Below are 22,436 nucleotides of genomic sequence, written 5' to 3'. Positions count from 1 at the left end.
CCAAAGTTTCCTCAACCAGTCATCCGTTCTAGGGCATTCGGGTTTTTTCCTGTTGTGATGTCCCCCTTTTATTTCTGATTTTGTTTATAAGGGTTCTCTCTCTCTCTTTCTTTGTGAGTCTTGCTAATGGTTTATCAATCTTGTTTACTTTCTCGAAGAACCAGCTCTGGTTTCATTGATCTTTCAGATTGTCTTTTGTTTTTCCATGTCGTTGATTTCTGCCTTAAGTTTTATTATCTCTTTTCTTCTGCCTGATTTGGGCTCCTTTTGTTGTCCTTATTTTTCTTTGTTTTGATCACTGTTCGCTGGTTTCAAGTTCTACACTCAAAAATTCTTGTTTCATGCAAACAAATAAAAGTCTTAACACACTGAAAAATTAAAAACTTTTCCTAAATAACTTTGAGGGAAGCAGCAAATTGTATTCAATGCAAAGTGGTGGCTGGTTCTTGTCCACCAAACTTTTAGATCTTCAAAAACCTACCTGAGACACACACAGCGGAAAATATATTAGGAAAGGGAAATGTCTGTAAATGTTGACTTCTTGCATTTACATGATTCACTTCTGTCATCGTGGTACCCATAGAAATCTCCCAAAACTATACTTAACTTAATATAGACAATAGCAAAAATATGCTCCATTTAATATTAGTCAAATGTCCAGGTTTATAATGAATATTTTTTTATTTTTAATTATTTTTAGAGCATTACAAAGACATTCATGATTGAATTTCAGTCATATGGTATTAAAACACCCATCCCTCCACCACCCACCCCTTGCCTGCCTCTTTGGCAGGCGCTATACTTCTCTCTCTCTCTCTCTCTCTCTCTCTCTTTCTCTCTCTCTGCTTTTTTATCTATTGACTAAAGGAGATACAAAGCTCGTATATTTATTTTTATTGTTCTGTTTTGTAGCCATACCTGCTGTGCTCAAGCGCCCAACATTATGCAGTACCAAAGACTCAAAAGGGGTCAGCCATAGCAAGGCAAATACCATAAGACTTGTGGAATCATTCTGGCTACCTATGTGTATTAGGTCCTGTTCAGTCTTCTACCACCCGATCCTGAATCTCACCCTCTTTAATATCCCATATCTTTAATACTGAAAAATAAAGTGAATATAATGAATCATCTTATATTGTTAGCAGCTAAATATATGAGAGGGTAAAATTAGTTTGTTTCTATATGTGAAAATATACTCTTATGGAAATAAAGCCGTCACACCCATAATGGCAAGTGAGAATTCTACTACTGAACCACCCATGCCATACTCATAATGATTACTCTTGAATTCTGCATATTGTTCCATCATCCCTTCTTCCACTATCCACTGCAAATTCTTTTTCCTCCGCATACACTTTCCCAGGCCTTGGTTCCATCACCAGGAGGGTGATCCAAACCATATTTGTGAAGTTGATAATAATGAGCTGTCTTTAATGGATTAGGTTATTGTAGTTTCCACTGATTTTAATTAGAAGATATAGAAGTTCTGGGTGGTGCCCTCCAGGCTCTCTTGTTTCCTGACAGGCCCCACCTCACTAACATTATGGCTAAAGGTTCTGTAATCTAACTCCATATTGACTCGTTAGAGATTTAAAACTAGGAGTGGAAAGTGTTAAGAAAAGCACTTGCATTGCATATGCCAGAACTGACTTCAATCCCCAGCACTGTGTGTCCCCTATCACTACTTGAAGTAGACCCCATAACAATATAAAATGTTTTAAAACTCCAAAATATCATAGATGGAGAAGAACATCTTCAAGAAAGACCCCTCTCTGATGCTCAGCCATGAGATCTTTGCCTCATTATTCAAATGGAAATAGTCATACAAGACTGCAATAGAGTAGCTCCTGCGATCACTGTACTTTGCATGCAAAAGTAGCCCCAAACCCATGATACTAAATTCTGCTACAACCTTCTCTCTCTTGTTTGGAAAAATCCTTAGTGATCCCAACACCTTTTCCCCCTGTGCTACTCCCACCCTCATATCCCAAAAAAGTAATTTTGTAAGTGTTGTTAAGATGAAGAATCACTTGGGCCTCCATGTCCAATTACCACCATTTCCCTGGACATAGATCCTATGCTTGCTGCACCACTCCTCCAGGTAGACATATTACCTGGCTAAAATCACTGCCTTTTTTGGAATGGAGGCAGGCAGATTCCCCTCATTTGAAGCTCGGCCCAGCACTCTTCACATCTGACCTTCACAGTTCAATGAACCCAGCCACACAGTTTGTGATGTGTGAAGCCACATATGTGGCCACATGACAGCTCCTTATAAAGCTTCACAGCACTCACAGTTATGCTTCCTATCACTGGGTGAAAATAGGAAAGGAAAAAGATCAATTCCTGAACTAATTCCTCAGAAATTCCAGGTAGGCTAACTACAGAGATTGACTGCCAGCACAGCAATAGGGAAGACAAAGAAGCCCAACAAGCTCAATGAGCAAAAACAATGACACAGAAGTGTCAACCAACACCAACCAGCTCAGTAAATCCTCAGACAATGACTTTAGTGAAAACTGTGAGTATGTTTAATGAGATCCAAGAAATTATGGTACACATAATCACCAAAGTGCAAGAAAGTATGCATAATGATATGAGAAAACTACAAGAATTGAAGAATGCAGTAAGTGATATTAAAATATCAGTAGGAGCTCTGAGCAGCAGACTAAGAGCAGAGAAGAAAATATCAAGGTGCTCCAAGATGAGGTGGAGGGAAATGCTACATATCAATGGAAGGTGAAAATAACTGAAAAGAAATGGACAGCATACAGAAAATTATGGGATAAGTTCAGTTCAAGAGGAATAGTATAAGAATCATCAGTGTCTGAAGAAACAGTAGTTAAATAAGTCATAGATAAGAATTTCCCAGTTTGGAGGAATATAGTGTCAAAATCCCAGATGTCTAAAGGCAATCCAAGTGAAAATACTCAAAAGGTAAAAATTCAAGCAAATTGTAATCAAAATAAAGAAATATTCAAAGAAAATGAATATCAAAAGATCAAAACAGGAACTTAAACTGATGGAGGGATTGGTGTTGTTGTTAAATTATGGTATGCCTAAAACTCAGCTATCAGTAATTTTGTAAATCATGGGTCTTAAATATAAATAAGCAAATTTTTAGAAAGGAAGTTACAAAGAAAAGCTCATAAGATTCACCACAGATCTAGTAAATGAGACTCTATGAGCTAGAAAAAAATGGAGGGATATAGTACAAAGACTCAATGAACCAAGCATATCACCAAGAATATGCTACCCAGCTATATTATCACTTCTGAGCATGGGTATCTTCTCCAGGTGGGGGCTGTGTATCCCTAGGTGCAACTCCACATATTGCAGGTGTTCTGTGAATATTCTCCATTCAGGCACCCCCACCCTCCCATGTCTTCTGGATGGTCCTCATGAAAGACTGAAGCGCCAGGGACATCCAGAGGTGGGAGTACGTGCCTCTGGGCCCCTTCCTAGTTAAGAGAGCTTTGAAACCACCATCTCCTCATGGGTGGTGCCCATGGACGCACTCACGGCCTTCACTATTTCCAACCCGGAGCAGGACCCTAGGTCCCTTCCATATCTGAGTCATGACCAGCCTTACATTTTCCACATAAACCTCTCTGTCGCCATGAAAGGGCAAGAGATGAGCCAGCCTGCCATCATCTGCAGGTCCAATTTTAAGCACATATATTAGACGGTGCTGCAACAGCTGACCCACGGTCGACCGCAGCAACCTGAAGCCCGGGGACCTGCTGGTTTCCAGGACTATCAGCGGGCCGAAGCCCGAGAACTTTGGGTCCTTGCTGGAGCTGTCCTGGAGGGGCATGAAGGCCATCGTCCTGGGTGGTGGATAAACCAGACCAGGAAGTTCCTGCTGGACGGGGACGAAGTGATCGTCACTGCCAGGGGAAGAGCTACCACATCGGCTTAGGCCAATGCACTGGGAAGGTGCTGCCCTCCCTATCTCCGGCATGAGACCCCTGTGCACTGTGGGGAGATCCTGAGGCTCCTCTTGAGAACTAGTCCCCACTGGTGACAAATAAAGCAAGTGACATGTGCCATCCTGGGACATGTGGAAAAAAATCTTGGGTCACCTGGCATTCCTGTACGGGATGCATTTCCATGGAAATGCTTCCCCCCGGCAGAAAACAAGAACAGTTCCATGGTCCACTGAGGTCAAATCATATCAGGTTAGTTCCTCTTTACTGTAAACCAATCAGAGGCTAGATCTCAGGGATCCTACAGGACCCTCACTGTTAGCACAGCACTATAGAGCTCGCTAAGGCCCATGGGAAGTGTGGCGCCGGGGCGGGGCATAAAGCCTGCTCTTCAAACTAGAGGGAGTGTGGTCTGGTTGGTCCTAATGGTCATCTGCTACCTCTGTGGCAGCTAAGACAAGTGCCACCGCCTGGAGAGTAACACCTTTGCTCCTGTTCGGTATGTTGAGGGCTCAGGTCAGGGAAAGAGGATGGGTCGCCCTGTGCTGCTGGCTCTAAGCCTGTAGATGGGTTTGGAGGTACCTGGGCTCAGCCAGAATACTTGGTGTATACAGGCTGTTGAGGGGGAGGATATTCGTGGGGTGTCTGACTTCAGCCTGGACTGGGGTGGGGGAAAGGTGGAAGGACGCGGCTTCATCAGGGCAGGCTCCTGCCACTAGACTGGGGTTTTGGGGGTTCTGTGGCCCCTTTACTTTGCTTCTGTATCTCTAGCTCCCAGTTGGAGAGAAGACTCCTGGGAGGTTTGGTCTCAGCCCCTCGGGGAGCTGACCATTGGCCCGTGGTCACTGGTGAGCAGGAGGCAAGGAGGGGGAGATGGTTTAGAAGGTTCGGCTTCAACGGAGGGGGTGTGGCTCCTCTGGAGGTACAGGCTTCCAGTTGTAGTAACAGCCCTTAGTCTGGGAGTACCTTATCTGTTATACCATTGGTGCCTACTCTTTAGTGCGGGTCATGTTCTGGCACGTGCACTGTTCTTAAAGATCATAATGGTCGTTACGGTCGTAACAGTTTTAACGGTCGTAACGTTCACCTTGCGCGAGACGCTCTCTCAAAGTGCCTTGTCAGTCCCATAATGGCGCCCAACGGCACGCTGATGAGCGGATTCGGGGTGTGTGCCTTCTCTGAGGTCCCCTGCTTGCTTGGGGGATGGACCCTTGGACCCTGACATACGGTGCTTGGTCTTCCTTCCTGTCTGCTCTTTTCCTTCTTTTTCATTTCCATTTTTCTGTTGCCCTACTTGGTGGTGCTTCTGGCTTACTCGTGGCTCTATGCTCGGGGATCATTCCAGGTGGTCTCAAAGAGACCATATGTCATGCTATGGATTGAACCGGGCCCGGCCAACAAGACAAATGCCCTAGTCGATGTACTATCTCTCTGGCCCCAGTTCTATTTTCCTTTTTAATCTTTTTTTTTCCTTCACTGGGCACAACTCCTGGTGCTGCGCAGTGCCCAGAGTAATCCCCTGCAGGGCTGGGAGACTGTGCAGCTGGAATAGAGCATGGGGTTCCCTCGTGCTCTTCTGTGTCTACCTGGGAGTCCCTTCAAGGTGGTCCTCCTTGGTAACCTCGCGGGGTCGACCTGAGGATTTCTCTATTCCATTATCTTAACATTGGCTACCCGCTATAACTATTTTTAATTTTGTTGTTTTTGCGGATCACACCCAGCGATACTCAAGGGTTACACCTGGCTCTGCACTTAGGAATTACTTCTGGCAGTTGTCAGGGGACTTGTTATATTTCATTACATATTTATTTTATATCATTATCTTATAAATATAATTTAATCTTTATAAAAATGTTTTATATTTATAAAATATATTTTAATTTATATATTTATTTTGTTACATTTTAATTTTGGCGATCGAACCAGGTCAACTGCATGCAAGCCAAGAACCCCATCTGTTGTACTATCGCTTGAGCCCCCAAGAAGTCTTTTAAGAATTTTTTTTCATTTTTCTTTTTTTAGTTACATCCTGCGATGCTCAGGGGTTGCTCCTGGCTCTGCACTTAGTAAATACTCTTGGCTGTGCTTGGAGGACTATATGGGATGCCGAGGAATGAAGCCGGGTCGGCAGTGTGAAAAGCTAATGCCCTGCCCTCTGTCTCAATGGAGCCCATCTTTTAAATTTTTTAAGAGGGCGGGATAGGGCTCCTTTACCGTTCCCCTGGGAAAATGAAATGGCAGGGACAGGAACAGATTTGTATTGTGGATACAAAGGCAGAAGTCAGCTTCAGAATTTTCAGCATTTTCAAATTCCCTTGGGAATTTTCTCTTCAGTGTTTCTTGCCTCAATTAACGAAGTGGAGTGGCTTTTCCATGAATAGTCAGTCTCAGATCATTGGAGACTCGTGAGCAGGGTGAGCTTTCTTGGTGCTGTACCAAATCACCAAAACGAAGAAAGAGTAACATAAATAAATATGTAATGAAATGAAATAAAATAAAATAAAGAAGGCTTAGAGGGCTGAATAGATGATTTGCCTGTGGGAGCTCTGGGGGCTTTCCATATACCTCAAGGTCTTACATGCATCCTCAGTATTGGGGGTCGCCAAATACTTCTAGCTATAATCTCAAAAGGATGCAAAGGATCTCCCTGTAGTGGGCAGCTTCTGAGAAACAGAAATGCATTTCCTTTACTTCTAAAGACTGCAACTGCAAGCTGGGTGACTTAACTGTAGCTTTGTATTGTGGAATTAGACTACTAGCTCTCCAGCTTCATCTTTCTTTTTTTTCAGTCTCGTCTTTCATAGCACTGTAGAAATGTCGTCCCGCGGTAGCACTGTCATCCCATTGTTCATTGATTTGCTCGAGCGGGCCCCAGTAACGTCTCCATTGTGAGACTTGTTGTTACTGTTTTTGGCATATTGAATAGGCCACGGGGAGTTTGCCAGGCTCTGCCATACGGGTGGGATATTCTCGGTAGCTTGCTGGGCTCTTTGAGAGGGACGGAGGAATCGAACCCAGGTCGGCCGCGTGCAAGGCAAACACCCTACCCGCTGTGCTATAGCTCCAGTCTTTCATAATTAAAAATGTGTATGCTCTTTTAAAAACTGATGTGCTGGGATAGTACCTAGATCCGCACACACTGCAGAGCAAGCGCGCTCTGAGCCTTCATTCTGAAGGCTGCAAGTGTATGCTGGGTGCTGGCAGGGTCCCATCTCTGGAGATAATTTCTTTTAGGTTGCAGGCAGGTAGCCTAGTATGGAGGAATTTCTCTAACTACAGCTCTCCAGCCTCGGCTGTCGTGATTTAATAAAGTCTGTGCTTTGCTTTTAATTATGTGCTAGCATTAGAGCCCAGAGCCTCACATGGCAAGGCAAGCGTGTTGCATTCATGAGCTACAACCCTGGCTGCCCCCTCTGATATTTTCTTAAAAGGGTGCTGATTGCCGCTAAACTTTGGGGAGTCCTCATGACCTAATTATTTAGCAAAGGATCCCACCTTCAAATCCCGTTACATTGAGATTAGGGTTAGAGTAAATGAGTGGGTGGGGAAACGCAAAATTATACAGGTCCTGCAGGCACCCAATTTAGCAGGGGGAGTGGAAGCTGCTCTTTTACTGGCTCTTTCTGGAGCCAACTGACTTTTTAGTGCTGATCTCTTTCCTCTATCGCCTAAAATGGCCCGTGGCTTCATTGTTTAAAACGTTTACAGTTCAGATGATTGTGTGGTTGCGGGGGGGGGGGGTCCCGATTTGACAGTCTGAAACAGGATTGATGCTGGGAGTGTTTATTGAGTTACAACCTCCAGATGAGATTTGGGATTCATCAGCCTGCATGCACCTTTTGGGTTGTTTGGGCTTGAGTGAAATGCTTATTCGCACATTTTTTTTCTTGTAGTGCCGGGGTGAATCAAGGCCTCATCTTTTACTGCTAAGCCACATCTCCAGCCCTTTGCTTCTTGGTAATGGGAAATGCGATGAAAGCAATCCATGACATGCAGTGACACTCTAGTATGTCACATTGTCACAGCAAATGATTGTGGTGAAGGCAACTCAAGCACTAAGAAGTCCACTTGCTCTTCTTTTTCAGCGTGCATGAGAGTGTCAGTTGCACATTATCCTCAAAACCATGGTATTGGTCCTTTCATTTTAGCCATTCTCAGGATGTTTAATAGTATATAATTATGGCTTAAATTGGCATTTCTCTGATTCATGACTTGATCGACCTACCTATAGGTCTAGCAAATACGTGGTTATACCCTTTTGAGTATACTTGCTTACCCTATAGTCCATATTTTATTGGGTTAATATTCTTTCATCAATATGTAGGAGTGTTAGATTCAAGCCCTTAGTCAGATGAATGATTGATGAAAGCCATCAACAAGTGACAGGTCTCCTTTGCTTTCTTTTTAAAACCCGAATCACAGTGATATACTAAGTTTCAAAGTTGTTCATGATTGGGATTCAGTTATATAAAGTTCCAATTCCCCCCTCCCTTCACAAGTGTGCATTTCCCACCACCAATGGTCCCAGTTTCCCTCCTGCCACCCCTCCACCTGTCTAACACATTCTTTTGATACCTTTGCATTATTTTATTAATACCTTTGGATGACAGAATTTCTTCCTTTTAAAGAAGTACCCTCTCCTTTCCTACATTCTTGCTGTTTTAGTTTTGAGACCACACCTGGCTGTGCTCACTGATTACTCTTAGCTTTGTCGCCCTGTGGCAAAGTGGGTCAGAATACCATTAAACCTGGATCAGACCTATGCAAGGCAAGTGCCTTACCTGGTGTATTTTTTTCTGGCTTTGTTGTTGTTGATGGTCACTTGCAATAACTGGGGCCAAAACCTACCTGTGTAGGCTACTCACACATTTATGTGAAGCTTGCTGTCACCTCTCCCCTTGCTATGGTGCTCCCAATTTGGCCTTTGTGTGTGGAAAATGCTTGGGGCTCCAAGGATGTAATGTGAAGTGTTTCCAGGCTCACCCTTTAAAGCTGCCAGGATCATGCTCTATGCATGTGGCATTACCGAGGATTGAACTATAGACCATGTGCTTGTAAGACAGGGTTCTAACCCACTGAGTTATTCCTCTGAGTCCAGGGGTTCTTAATTTAATTCAGTCTGTTTAATCAATATTCGCAACATTTCTCTCTCACTCTTCTCATCTAAAACTCTTATATTAGCATTGGTGGATAATCAATGTTAAGTTTCTAGCAAAGAAAATGATTTTTTAAATGTTTTTAAAATACTGACTCTGTTTGCCTAACACATTAATATCAATTCTATATGTAAGCATGATACATAAGAAATCACCCTCCAAAAATAAATATTTATTCCCAAATGTTGTGATTATAATAAAGCACTTGAAGTTTTCTTTTATAAATTTGTGTATGGAGTGAAGTCTAGATTAATTTTTTCCTCCGTGGTGATCTGTTTTTTAACAATTATTAAAATGGACATTGTTATCACACAGCTGCAGTTAAATTATTTTTAAAATTTGTTTTTAAACTAAGCTTCAAATTTTGGGGGTAGGGAGGGGTTTGGGGTACACCCATTGGAGATTAGGGCTATGTTTGACTCTTGCTCTGGGGGAATATATATGTAGTGCTTGTGGGAAAAACTCGGTCTAGATTTTTGGTGCTCAGAATTTACTCCCGGTTCAGTTCTCAGGAATCACTCTTGGCAGTGCTCAGGAGACCAAATTCCTTGTGCTAGTTGAAGACAGATGCCTTTTCTGTTTATTAGCTCTCTAGTCCCTGTACATTTGGGGGAGGGCACTACTAAAAAATGTCAAAAAATCCTTGATTTTAAATATCTTTGATTTAAATTTTTTAAATTTTAGGACATTTTTATTGAGATTAGGTGGTCCAGAATGCAATTATTATTCATTTCTCCGGCACAAAATTCCATCCATACAGCCATCACAGACTCGAAATGAACTCCCAACCTTAGACCATTAAGCCATCATTTCTATTCTCTCTTTGTTCAGTCACCCTGTCCGGGTCTTGTACATTAGAGGGAAGAACGGCAAGTGCACGGGAGAGCCTTCGAAGGCAGTGCGCACGGCGCACAAACACCCACAGCGCCTGTGGCGCAGTTAGCCAAGCCAAAGGAACTCCATGCGCTCGTGGGGGTGGGGGAGGGCCCCTCTTCCGCCCTCCCTGATCACGCGGTGGACGTGCCATCATCTCACGCAGCTGGCCACGGCAAGAACACGGGCTCCGCTGGGAAACCCTTTTAATCAGGCGCTAGCGGCTTCCGAATTCCGCCTGGAAAGGGGGCCCGCGAGCGAGAACGGCAAGTGGCGGGGCCGCGTGCAGGCTCGCCAGCCCCTAAAGCTCCACGACGTTCAAGATGCTGGGGTGGGGGTGTGCAGCCCGATCAGCACCTGCTGTGCGCGCGCAGCTTCTGGCGTGGGGCGGGGGGGGGGGGTCCCTAGCAACCGCCGGACACTGTGGGGCGCCCCCTCTGGCCGTCGGCCACTCCCACTGCCTCCCCTAGAGCGCGCTTCTAGAAGGCTGCTCGGGTGAGGCGCAGCTTCCACGTCTGTGGGTGTCCTGTGAGTACGCTTCAGTAAGGCGCCCCTCCCCTGCCCCCCCGCGGGTCAGGGTTCGCGTCGTGTGGGGCGCTTCGCGTTGATGGTTGTTGTGGTGGGTGCGTTCACGTGGGGTCCCCATCTTCCGCCGGGGCAGGGAAAGGGGGCAAGAGTTTGTGGTCCACGCAGGCTGAACCGCTTCAGTTATTCGCCCCGAGGTGTGGACCCCCCAGCAGGTATACGTCAGTTTTCCTGCGGGCCCGCTGCGTATGCTGCTATGCTAAGCAGTCCGGCTCTAGGGCACTGGGGGAGTCGGGGGGGGGGGAGGCGGGGCACCGATTCAGGGGAGGGGGGCGTGGTCTCACAGACACTGTCTCTGTACACCCAAGGGGCTGCTTTCTCACTGCTACGTGCACTGCACTTGGGGCACTGTGCTTACCCCGTGGGGTGTTTCTGGCATCTTCCACCAGCATAGAACCTCACTTAAGGGGTCCTGTGATGTAGGTCACACATGTTCAGGGTTGGGAATGAAGATGGGGTACCCTGGGGTGCTGGTTCTAAGCTGCAGAGGGCTTTTGTGATACTTAAGCTCAGCCTGAGGACTTGGGGGTCTCTTAAAGAGAAAGATCTTGGGGGGTTGGACCTCAGCCTAAAAGGGTGAGGCGAGTGGGGGAAGCGGAAGCAAGAGTCCTAGGGGCTTGCTACTTCCTCTGGACTGGGGTGCTTCAAAAGTCTTTAAAGGCCCTCTGGTTGCTTTTGTGTTCTTGGCCCCCATTTGGAGGGAGGATCCTTTCTGGGGTGCTAGACCTCAGCACCTTGTTGAGCCAGCCATTAGTCTGTGGCCTCTCTGTTCAGGTGCTGGAGGCTTAGTTTTAGCAAAGGGTTGTGCGGGGGGCAAATCCCCAGCGAAGCAGGCTCCAGCCATGTTGGTTGGGTTCAGTCTGGAAAAGGCCTCTTTCACTGGGGCCCAGTTCTTTAGTGGGGGGAGGGGGCATCTCCTGGGGAGCACAGCATCTGCTTTGAAGGGGTCTACACTGTCAGATGCAGGGACTGAGGATGCATTGAGGAGTGATCCAGGGTGCAAGCCCCTCTCTAGGGTCTTCTGATTTTCCTTTGGGTTCAGCCTTGGGGAGCTTTTCCCTTCTTCCTGCCTTTCTTCCCCCCCACCCCTGCACCCTGCCCCGCCCCTTCCTTTCCTTTTCATTTTTGCCACACTCGATGTATATGCTCAGGGCTTATTCATGAATCTGTACTCAGAGATCACTCCTGGCAGGCTCCAGGAGACCCTACTCTCTGGGATAGAACCTGGATTTGCTAGTGTAGTGAGCACCCTATCCACTATCCACTGTTTCCACTATTCTATGTTTCTTCCTCCAGTTCTTTTTGTCTTTCTCTTCCTCCTTTTACTCTTTTGCTTTTCATTGCCCTATCCAGCATGATTTTCTGCTCGGTTCTCAGAGTTCCTCCCCGCAGAGATGGGACACCATGCGGTGCAATGATAGAACATGCCATCCCCATATGCTGTCCTGTGTTTACCCTGGAGCCACTTTCCTGTCACGGAGTCTTTTCTTGTTACCCTCAAGACATTAACCTTGGCGTTGCTCCACTCCTATTAGTCCCAACATTGGCCTTGGCTACGATACCCCCTAGGAGTCTATTTTATTCCATGAGAATGGCACTACTGCCCCCTGGACAGAAGAATTAGCAGGGACAGGTAGAACGATGTACTTTGAATGCTCAGCCTGGCAGCCAGAAAGCAGATGCCATCTGCAGATTCTGGACTCCTCAAGGCTTCTCTGTTGAACATTTCTTGCCTCGGGTAAGGAGCTGAGGTGGCTCTTTCATGACTGGTCAGTCTCAGAGAACATTGGGATCTCTTGGGCAGAGTGACCTTCTTGAAGTTTAACAAATCATAGAAAATGAATAAAGAGCTATATAAATAAATAAAAAAGAAATGCCTTATAAAGAGCTCAAAGGCTGAGTAGATGCTTTGCATATGGAAGCTCTGAGTTATTTTTTCATGCACCCAGGATCTCCCATGCACCCTAAGGAGCAGACCCCCAAGCATCTCATAGTGTAATCTCAAAATGAAAAAAAATGGATTTTTCAGCAGGGAGCTTCTGCACAACAGAAATGTGTTCCCTTTGCTTCTGAGGGCTGCAAGTGCAAGCTGAGTGACAGGGTCCCATCTCCTGAGAAACCTCTTCAGATTGCAGGCAGGTGACATCGTGACCTCTTTTCTGAAATTATATTAGATACTAGCTATTCAGCCTCACCTATAATACTTTTTAAATGTGTGAGTACCCACTCGAGCAAATCAATGAGCAATGGGATGACAGTGACAGTGACAGTGAAATTTTTTTAAATGGCATACTACATAAGGCCAGAGCCTCAAACATAGCAAGGCAAATTGTGTTCTCTTCCTGAGTTACAAACCTGGCCATCCTCTCTGGCCTCTTTTTACAGGGGTGCTGATCCCATTCCTGAAAATCTTGGCGGACCCTCATGACCTAAATTTTTGGGGATTAGGGTTGCAGATATATATGCATATATATATATATACACACATATACATATATCGCAGATACCCAATTTCAGCAGGAGGGATGGAGGCTGTTCTTTTACGTGCTCATTCTAGAATGAATTTACCTCTTAGTGCTGTTCTTTTCCCTCTGACACTCAATAAGGTTCAATGATTTATTTTCTTCAAAATTTACTGGTGCATTGATTTGTAGTTTCTGTGTCCTTATTTTACAGCATGAAACAGAATTGGTACTGGGAGTGGTTACGGATTTAAGCCTTCAGGAGAAGTTTTTGGGTTTGCCTTTTTGCACAGTTTAAGCTATTTGGACTTAAGTGCGATGAGTAGCACTTTTTTCTTCTGCTGCGAAGGGTGAATCAAGGCCTCATGTGTTACTGCTAAGCCACATCTCTAGCCCTTTGCTTCTTGGCAATGGGAAATGCAATGAAAGAAATTCATGACTGCAATGACATTATATTTTGCCATACTGTCACAGTGTTTGACCATGGTGAAGGCCACTCAGGCACTGAGAAAGGAGCCCATTTGCTCATCATTTTTGAGCAATGCATGAGAACACCAGTTGCACATTATCCACAAAAACATGGTATAGATTCTCTTGGGTTAGCCATTCTGATGATGGTTAATGGTATAAAATTATCGCTTAAATTGGTATGTCTCTGATCCATGACTTAGTCCACCTATCTATAGGTATAGAGGATACTTGACTATGTCCTTTTGGGTGTAGCCGCTCACTCTGTAGTCCATATTTTATTGGGTTCTGTTTATCTCATCAATGTGTAGGAGTCTCACATTCAGCTTCCTAGACATGTGAACATATGATGAAGACCTTCAGTGTCTGGTTTCTTTTAGCGTTGTTACCAGAATCTTTGGATGACAGAATCTGTTGCTTTAAAAGAAAGTACTCCCTTTCCTTTCCTGAGTTCTTGCTTGTTTATTTTTGGGACTGCATACGTCTGTGCTCACTAATTATTCCTGACTCCGACTTCAGGGATCAGTCTGGGACAAAGGGGGTCTGAAAAACACTGAACCCTGATCAGCCCTGTGCAAGACAAGCGCCTTACCTGGTATACTATTTCTCTGCCTCGTTATTGTTGATGTCACTATTGTAATAACTGGGCCCAAAATGTATCTGTGTGGGCTGCTCACACATTTATTTGTCACGGTTGCTTGCACCCCTCCTCTTGCTGTGGTGCTCTCAACTTGAACTTGGGTTTGTGGGAAATGTTTGGAGTTCCAGGGATGTAAGGGGGAAGAGTTGCCAGTCTCACCCTTTAGAGCTCTAGATCGTGTGTTCCAAGTCAGGGGTTCTAACCCACTGGGCTATTCCTCTGAGTACAGAAGTTCTTCACTTAATTCAGTCTGTTTAAGTGATGTTAGTTCTTTGCATTTATGTTTTTAAAACTTTGATTGTGTTTACCTAAAACATTAATACTCTATATTTATCCATGATACCTAAGAAATCACACCCAAATGAATAAATATCGCTTCCCAAATGTTGTGATTATAATAGAACATCCGTCTTTTATTCATCTTTGTGTATGGGATAAGGTGAAGATCAAGGTTCATTTTTCTTCTGTTGTTATTTTTTATTAAAATGGATATAATTTTCACACAGCTGTAGTTGCATTATCTTTATTTTCAGTACATTTTAAAATTTAATGCAATTTTCAAAAAATTTGGAATTCTGTTTTAGAAATGTATTTATATCTCTTTTTCATTCATTGCATTATTTGTAAATTACTTTTTTCTTCATCAATCTAACTCATGGGTTGTCTATGTCACTGTTTTATTTAATGTAGGAGTACTGCTAGCTATTCAGCCATTCATTAAGCTGATGGAGCTGTGCATGAACTCCACATTACTTTTTAAAAAAAATTTTTAATTGGATATCTGTGACACAGACCATTACAAAGCTGTTCATAATTGCGTTTTAGTCATACAATGATTCAGCACCCTCCCTCCACCATTGCACACCTCCCACCACTAATGTCACCTGTTTCCCCACCATCATCCCCCAACCACCCACCCCCTGCCCCCAGCCTCCCTCTATGGAAAGTACTTTCCTTCTTGCTCTCTCTCTCCTTTTCCTTTTATGCATTATGGTTTGCAATACAGGCGCTAAGAGGTCATGGTGTTTGTTCAGGGCATTCGGTATTTTTAACAGGATAATAAGGCTGGAGTAGCTTTTCAATTGAGTGGCAGATTTGGGGTGTGCATTTGACTGCCGAGGCTTCTGGGAATGCAGGGAGGTAGGGGGAGGTAGAACATCCCAATCCCAAGAAAGTCTGGAGATTTCAGTCACAAAACCCACATACCAAAATTTTCAGCAGATTATATCTTGATGATGTCCATCCTGAGATGGTGGAGTCAGGCTATAGGTATGGTGGCAATTTTGAATTGTGGAAGCAAGTGGCTGCCAGGGGCTCTGCTTGGGCAAGCACAGGCCAACCCGTCCCCATCCGATTTACCCTGTTCTGTTCAGCCATGTGTGGGTCTGCGGCTTTGATCTCTTTTGAGATTTATTTATGGGTCTCTGAAGCAAGGCAGGGAGTAGAGCTTACAGGGTGGCACTGGAGTTGGTTCGTGGGGGTGACTGCCAGTGCTCCATGAGTATTGGGAAGTGGGGGGAGGTAGCTCATCCCAAATCTGTGAAAGCCTGGAGATTTTAGTCACAAAACCCGCATACCAGAATTTTCAACAGATTGTACCTTGGTGAGGTCTGTCCTGAGACGGTGGAGTCAGGTCGGGAGTATGGCAGTGATTTTGGATTGTGGAAGCAAGTAGCTGCTGGGGACTCTGCTTGGGCGGGCCACCAAGCCAGCCCTCTATTCTCTGACTTACCCCAATATGTTCAGCCATGTGTGGGTCTGAGATTAACTGTGGCTTTTGATCTCTTTCGAGACTTATCTATGGGTCTCTGAAATAAGGCCAATAAATGAGCTTGTATAGCTGAGCCAGAGGTGTTTTGTGGACACGGATCCTACATACCTAACTTTTTGCCATTAAATTTCTTGGTAAAATTGGTCCCAAATTTTTGGGGTATGGCCAAAGGCCTAGCGCCAATTTTGGGGTGTCAGGAAGCCTCATCAAGAAGGTACCATCAAACTGCTGATGCACTTGCCCCGAACGTACAAATTGGCCTGTTGATGGCACCATACCCCTTTCACTGTTGTTTGTAAGGACAGCTATTTGCATTTAGTATGGTAGCTTTTTTTATCAGTTATGCTTTCATTAATCTCTACTTATATTTATTAGTATTTTTCTTTTATTTCCATCATTTCTCTCTCTCATTCTCCTGCCTTTCATGCAAGAGTTTCATATACAGGTAAGATAAATTATCTACACGAGATGCTTCCTCCAACTTGCAGGTAGGGGAAGGTTTAGGGACATATTGGTGTTCCTGGCTACTTTTGACTCTTGCTCAGTTTTCACTGCTTGAAGTGCTCGGGGGATCATATGTGGTGCTGGAGATCAATCCAGGATGTCCCAATTGCAGGGCAAGCATCTTAACCCTGCACCATCTCTCTGAAACTGTATTTGCATTTTAAGCTTTATTACATTTTAAACGGAGCAACGTTTGGGAGGCGGGGGGCTGGATGACAATTAGATGCTATGGCACTACTCCAGGCTCTTTATTCAGGAGTTGCTCCTGGCAGTGCTTAGGGAACCATATAGTGTCATGGTTCAAAGGAGGACTGTGCACAGCAGTGCAAGTGCCTCCTCTGCTATCTAACTGGTCCTTGTTTATTACATTTTATCTGCAATGATAACATTAGACAAAGATGACTAAATTTTAGCTTTAACTCCTTTTTCACATGTGAAAGTGAGACTGTAAGTTCCATCAAATTTTCACTTTTCTCTGAGTTCAAAAACATTTCTTTTTATTTATTTTTTATTAAATCACTGTAAGAGATACAAAGTTGTTCATTGTTGAGATTCATTCATGCAAAGTTCCAACATTCCTGCCTTTACCAGTGCACATTTCTGAAACCAATGTCCTCAGTTTGCCTCCTGCCTGCCTCCCCCTGCCCCTTGCAACGTATTGTATGGCAGACAGTTTTCATTTTTCTACCCCCCCCCCATTTTCTGTTCAGGCCCTGTGGTTTGCAATACTGTTGTTAAAAGAGTAATGTGCATATCATTTACCTCCTGTCAGCACTCAATTTTTGTCCAGAATGATCATTTCAACTATCACTGTCATAGTGGTTTCTTCTCTGTCCTAACAGCATACCCCATCCCTTTTGTAGCAAGCTTCCTACTATGGTCAAGTCCTGCTATCCTTGTTTCTATGTCCATCCAGGTATGACAAATTACTTAACTCCATTTTCCCTAACAGCTGAGTAATGTTCCATTGTGTAGATGTACCACAGTTTCTTTAGCCTGTCGTCTGCTCTCTGGCACTTGGGTTGTTTCCATATTCTGGCTACTGTGAGTAGTGCCGCTATGAACTTAGGAGTGCAGATAGCTTTTCTACATTGCGTTTTTGCACATTCTGACACATTCCCAGGAGTAGTATTGCTGAGTCGTATGGAAGCTAAATATCTATTTTTTTTCTTTTGGGTCACACCGGCAATGCACAGGGGTTACTCCTGGCTCTGCACTCAGGAATTACTCCTGGCATTGCTCGGGTAACCATATGTGATGCTGAGATCGAACCCAGGTTGGCCGCCTGTAAGGCAAATTCCCTACCCGCTTTACTATAGCTTCAGCCCCTAAATATCTATTTTATGAGGAATGTTCATATTGTTTTCCAGAAAGGCTGGACCAGTTGGCATTCCCACCAGCAGTAAATGAGAGTCCCTTTATCTCTGTATCCACACCAACACTGGTTGTTCTTTTTGGTGTGTGCCAGTCTCTGTGGCATGAGATTATATCTCATTGTTTTGATTTGCATCTCCCTGATAATTAATGATGTAGAGCATTTTTATGTTCTCTTTGTCCATTTGTATTTCTTCTTTGAGATACTTTCTGTTCATATTCTCCCCCCCCATTTTGATACGGTTGCATGTTTTTTTCTTGTAAAATTCTACCAGTGCTTAGCATGGATATTAACACCATTTCAGATAATGTTGGGTAAATAATTTTCCCTTTTTGTGGGCTGACTTTGTATTCTGGTCATGGTTTCCTTTGAAGAAGAGCAGCTTCTTAGTTTAATCTAGTCTCATTTGCTTGTGTTTGCTTTCAATTCCTAGTCAGTGGTATTAGAAATGTCTTTAGATTCAATATCAAGGAGAGTTCTACCAATGTTTTCCTCTCTGTTCATTATGGGCTCGAGTCAGATATCATAGTCTTGAATCCATCTTGTTTTGTCTTAGGCATGATGTGAGAAAGAGGTCTGAGTTAATTTTTTGCATGTAGTTGACCGGTGTTTTCCTAATAGCAGTTGTGGAAGAGATTTTCCTTGCTTCATTTCATACTTTTTGTTTTGTTATAAAATATTAAATGATCATATATATTCCATTGATATGAGGGTCTGTCTTTATTCCAGTACCATGCTATTTTATTATTTTTTTAATTTTTTTTCTTTTTTAAAATTTTTTTATTGAGTCACCATGTGGAAAGTTACAAAGTTTTCAGGTTTAAGTCTCAGTTATACAATGCTCGAACACCCATCCCTTCACCAGTGCACATATTCCACCAACAAAAATCACAGTATAGCTCCACCCCATCCCCCCACACCCCTAGACCTCCACACCCCTAGCCCCCCCTTGCCTGTGTAACTGATAAATTTCACTTTACTTTCACTTTGATTGCATTCAATATGTCAACAAAACTCACTATTATTGTTTGGAGAGTCTCCCCCCTAAAGTCAGACCTGCTGAAAAGGAAGCATTTGACAATTTGTTTTCCATTGCTGAGAATGAAGAAGTATGAGGTCGAGTGACCGCACCTAGTGGCCTCACGGTTTTGGGTTTCTGTATTTTAGTATTTTAGTAACTAAGTCCAGAGAAATATCTGCCAGAAATTGCATCACTGCAAAAGTGCACTTCTCAATTATATTATATTCCACATATGAGTGCAATCTTTCTATGTCTGTCTCTTTCTTTCTGACTGATTTCACTCAACATACTTTCCATGTTGATCCACTTACATGCAAATTTCATGGCTTCATGCTTTCTAACAGCTGCGTAGTATTCCATTGTGTATGTGTACCAGAGTTTCTTTAACCAGTCATCTGTTTTTGGGCACTCTGGTTTTTTCCAGATTCTGGCTATTGTAAACACTGCTGCAATGAACATAGAAATGCAGATGCCATCTCTACTATACCTTTTTGCCTCTCCGGGATATATTCCCAAGAGTGGTATTGCTGGGTAAAATGGAAGCTCAATTTCTAATTTTTTGAGAATCGTCCATATTGTTTTCCAAAAGGGCTGAACCAGTTGGCATTCCTACTAGCAGTGAAGAAGAGTCCCTTTCTCCCCACATCCACGCCAACACAGGTTGTTTTTGTTTTTTGGGATGTGGGCCAGTCTCTGTGGTGTGAGATGATATCTCATTGTTGTTTTGATTTACATCTCCCTGATGATTAGTGATGTTCAACATTTTCTCATGTGCCTCTGAGCCATTTGGATTTCTTCTTTGGGAAAATTTCTGTTCATTTCATCATCCCATTTTTTGATTGGGTTGGCAGTTTTCTTCTTGTGGAGTTCAACCAGTGACTGTGCTATTTTAATAACTTCTGCTTTGTAGTAAAGTTTCAAGTTAGGTAAAGTGATGCCTCCTATCTTCTTTTTCCCCAGGACTACTTTAGCTATTTGTGCTGTGTGTGTGTACCATACAGATTTCAGGAATATTTAATCAATTTATGTAAAATATGTCATGGATATCCTTATGAAGACTGCACTGAATCTGTACAATTATTTGAGGAGTGTTGCCATTTTTATGATGTTAATCTTCCCAATCCATGAGCAGGGCATGTTTTTCCATTTCCTCGTGACCTCTTGCATTGCTTCAGGTACAGTTTTGTAATTCTCTTTGTATAGTAGGTCATTCATCTCTTAAGCTAAGTCAGTTTTTAGATACTTGACTTTCTGAGGAACAACTGAGGATGGTACATATACACAATGGAGTACAATACAGCTGTTAGGAAAGATGAAGTCATGAAATTTGCTTATAAGTGGATGGTCATGGAGAGTATCCCGCATGGCATAGCCTGACAGACTACCCTTGATGTATTTTGATATGCCAAAAACAGTAACAACAATATGCTCTTCATATACCTATAGCTGGCAGATGCCATTGGGCTACACTAAAATGAGACAGGGGCAAATGAAGACATTATTGGCGCCCACTCGAGCAAATCGATGAACAACGGGATGATAGTGATAGAGTGATACAGTGATAATACTGTATATGTATTGAGAGGTGTACTTTGCACCTGCTTAAATGAACCATAGAATACCAGGCCCCCATCAAAGTACCAATAACTCCTCCCTTTCAGTTCAGTGGACCCCACCATCCTTGATTCCTTTTCCTTTTCCCGTTTGTGTAACCTCAAGTATGATTTCAGAACTTGCCATTTTATTCTCCACTTTTGAATATGACTGTTGCTGTATACTGGTTATGTGTGGAGACTCTTAGTTGATATATCTTTTCTATGTTCCCAAATTATTGAGTATTTTTTACTGAAAATTAATATCAATTTTTGTCAAATGCTCTCTCATTTTGGGGTGGACTCTGTAGCAATACTGGGGTACATCAGGGCTAATATAGACAGTGCCTGGCAGTCCTGCATTATCAGAGACCAAACACAAGGACCTGTATATGTAAGGCTGCTGCTTTAGTACTTTGAGTTTTCTCCTTGGCCCTCAAATTATTCATAATGTATTATATGATCCTGTGAATTTTAGCTTTCTGTTTCTGTTTAAGTAGTATATTCATCATTATTCTTTTGTTGAACTTTCTTTTTAATCCCAGGGATGATCTCCATTTGGACAGGATACATGATCTTTTCAGTATAATGTTGTAATCGGCCCACTGAATGTTTTATTTTTTAGGATAATTGCATTTATGTTCACTCTGGATATTGCCCTTTTGCTCTCTAATTTTCTCTTTATTTCTATAATCTGCCTGTTCTTAAGTTTGGTATTAATGTCATATTGGCCTCATGCAATATTCTTGAGTTTGTTCCCTTTTTTCAGTTTTTGGGTCACTGTCATCCCCTTGATCATCACTTTGCTTGAGCGGGCACCGGTAACGTCTAAAATCGTCTTAGCCCTGAGATTTTAGCAGCCTCTCTTTGCTTGTTCTTCCCAGTGGTGTCACATTGGAGGCTCTTTCAGGGTAAGGGGAATGAGACCCATTATTGTTACTGCATGTGGCATATAGAATATGCCATGGAGAGCTTTCCAGGCTCTGCCGTGTGGGCAGAATGCTCTCACTACCTTGCCAGTTTCTCCAAGAGGAAGAACTAGGCTATAAGAGGTCCTGCGGCCGTGTGCTTCCAGGAGCTTTGTTTTATAGTCTCTGGACCTTGGCCAATGATGGGATTGCATGGCATCGGGGCCAAGCTACTGGAAAATGAGGGATCTGGGTGGAGGAGGTCCAGTTCCGATCCGATCAGACTTGAAGATTTCAGTCCTGGTTTCCACACACCTGGGTTCTTCTGCCGGAACCTTCATGTGTGAGGCTTGTATGACCCCCAAAACTGAGTTTTTTAAAATTAGGTATATTCAAGAATGCTGTTATAGTGTACCATTTATTTATATTGAAATGAACAAGTTGTTTTATTTTTAGTTCCTTTTTATAAAGGTTTTCTTTTCTTTTCTTTTTGTACCATACCTAGGATCACACCCAATTTCACATGAAACAGATCCCTAACAAATCTGATCCAGTTTTGTATTCTTTTATTTTTACACTTTGTTTTACTGGGGGAAACTGCTGGCAGTGTTCAGAAGCTAGTCCTGGCTCAGTACTGAGGTTCACTCAGGGTGAGGATTCTGGGCCCATGCAAGTGCTAGGTTTCAAATTCAGGACTCCTGTTTGAAAAGCATGCACTCCAGAACATTGACCTACATCTCTTACTTTTATGAGGCCCTTTTTGGATTTGTTTTCATTTGGGGGCTTTTGTTGGGGACACACGCAACTGTTGAGGGGGTTTACTCTTAGTTTGGTACTCAAGAATTACTCTTGGAGGTGCTGGGGAGACCAGATTAATTGGCAGAGAGCTTCAACTTGTTGGAAGTAACTCTCTGGTACCTGTACATTTCAGGGAAGGTCTTACAAAAAAATCAAAATTTCTCTATATTTGAAAGTGTGTGTTAAAAATATTCTTTTATTCTAAAGAAGTTTTAAATGGAGATTCGGTGGTGATGATGCTGTTATTGCTCATGCATAAAACTCCACCCCCACAGGCATCACGAATACGAAATGAGCACCCAACCTTTGACCATTAAGTTATCATTTCTATTCGTGCCCTTGTTCACTCACCCG

The 22,436-nt window shown here is 43.3% G+C and overlaps 1 protein-coding gene across 2 annotated transcripts in view; it reads left to right on the top strand.

The window, feature by feature from the left end:
• Positions 1-10,087: 10,087 nt before the first annotated feature.
• The window catches only part of LOC129400000 (glutamic acid-rich protein-like), a 62,162-nt gene continuing 49,813 nt past the window's right edge, over positions 10,088-22,436 (top strand). Inside the window, exon 1 of one of the 2 annotated variants that reach the window (XM_055122154.1) lies at positions 10,088-10,224. The gene's annotated coding sequence lies outside the window, so the exon portion shown is untranslated. Of the gene's footprint in view, positions 10,225-10,372; positions 10,487-22,436 lie in introns of those variants that run through there. The other variant, XM_055122156.1, reaches the window with a different exon arrangement.

Source organism: Sorex araneus, chromosome X, assembly GCF_027595985.1.
Source record: "Sorex araneus isolate mSorAra2 chromosome X, mSorAra2.pri, whole genome shotgun sequence".
Classification (NCBI taxonomy): domain Eukaryota; kingdom Metazoa; phylum Chordata; class Mammalia; order Eulipotyphla; family Soricidae; genus Sorex; species Sorex araneus.
Note: the sequence above shows the minus strand (reverse complement) of the source record. Positions and strands in the feature narration are given on the sequence as shown.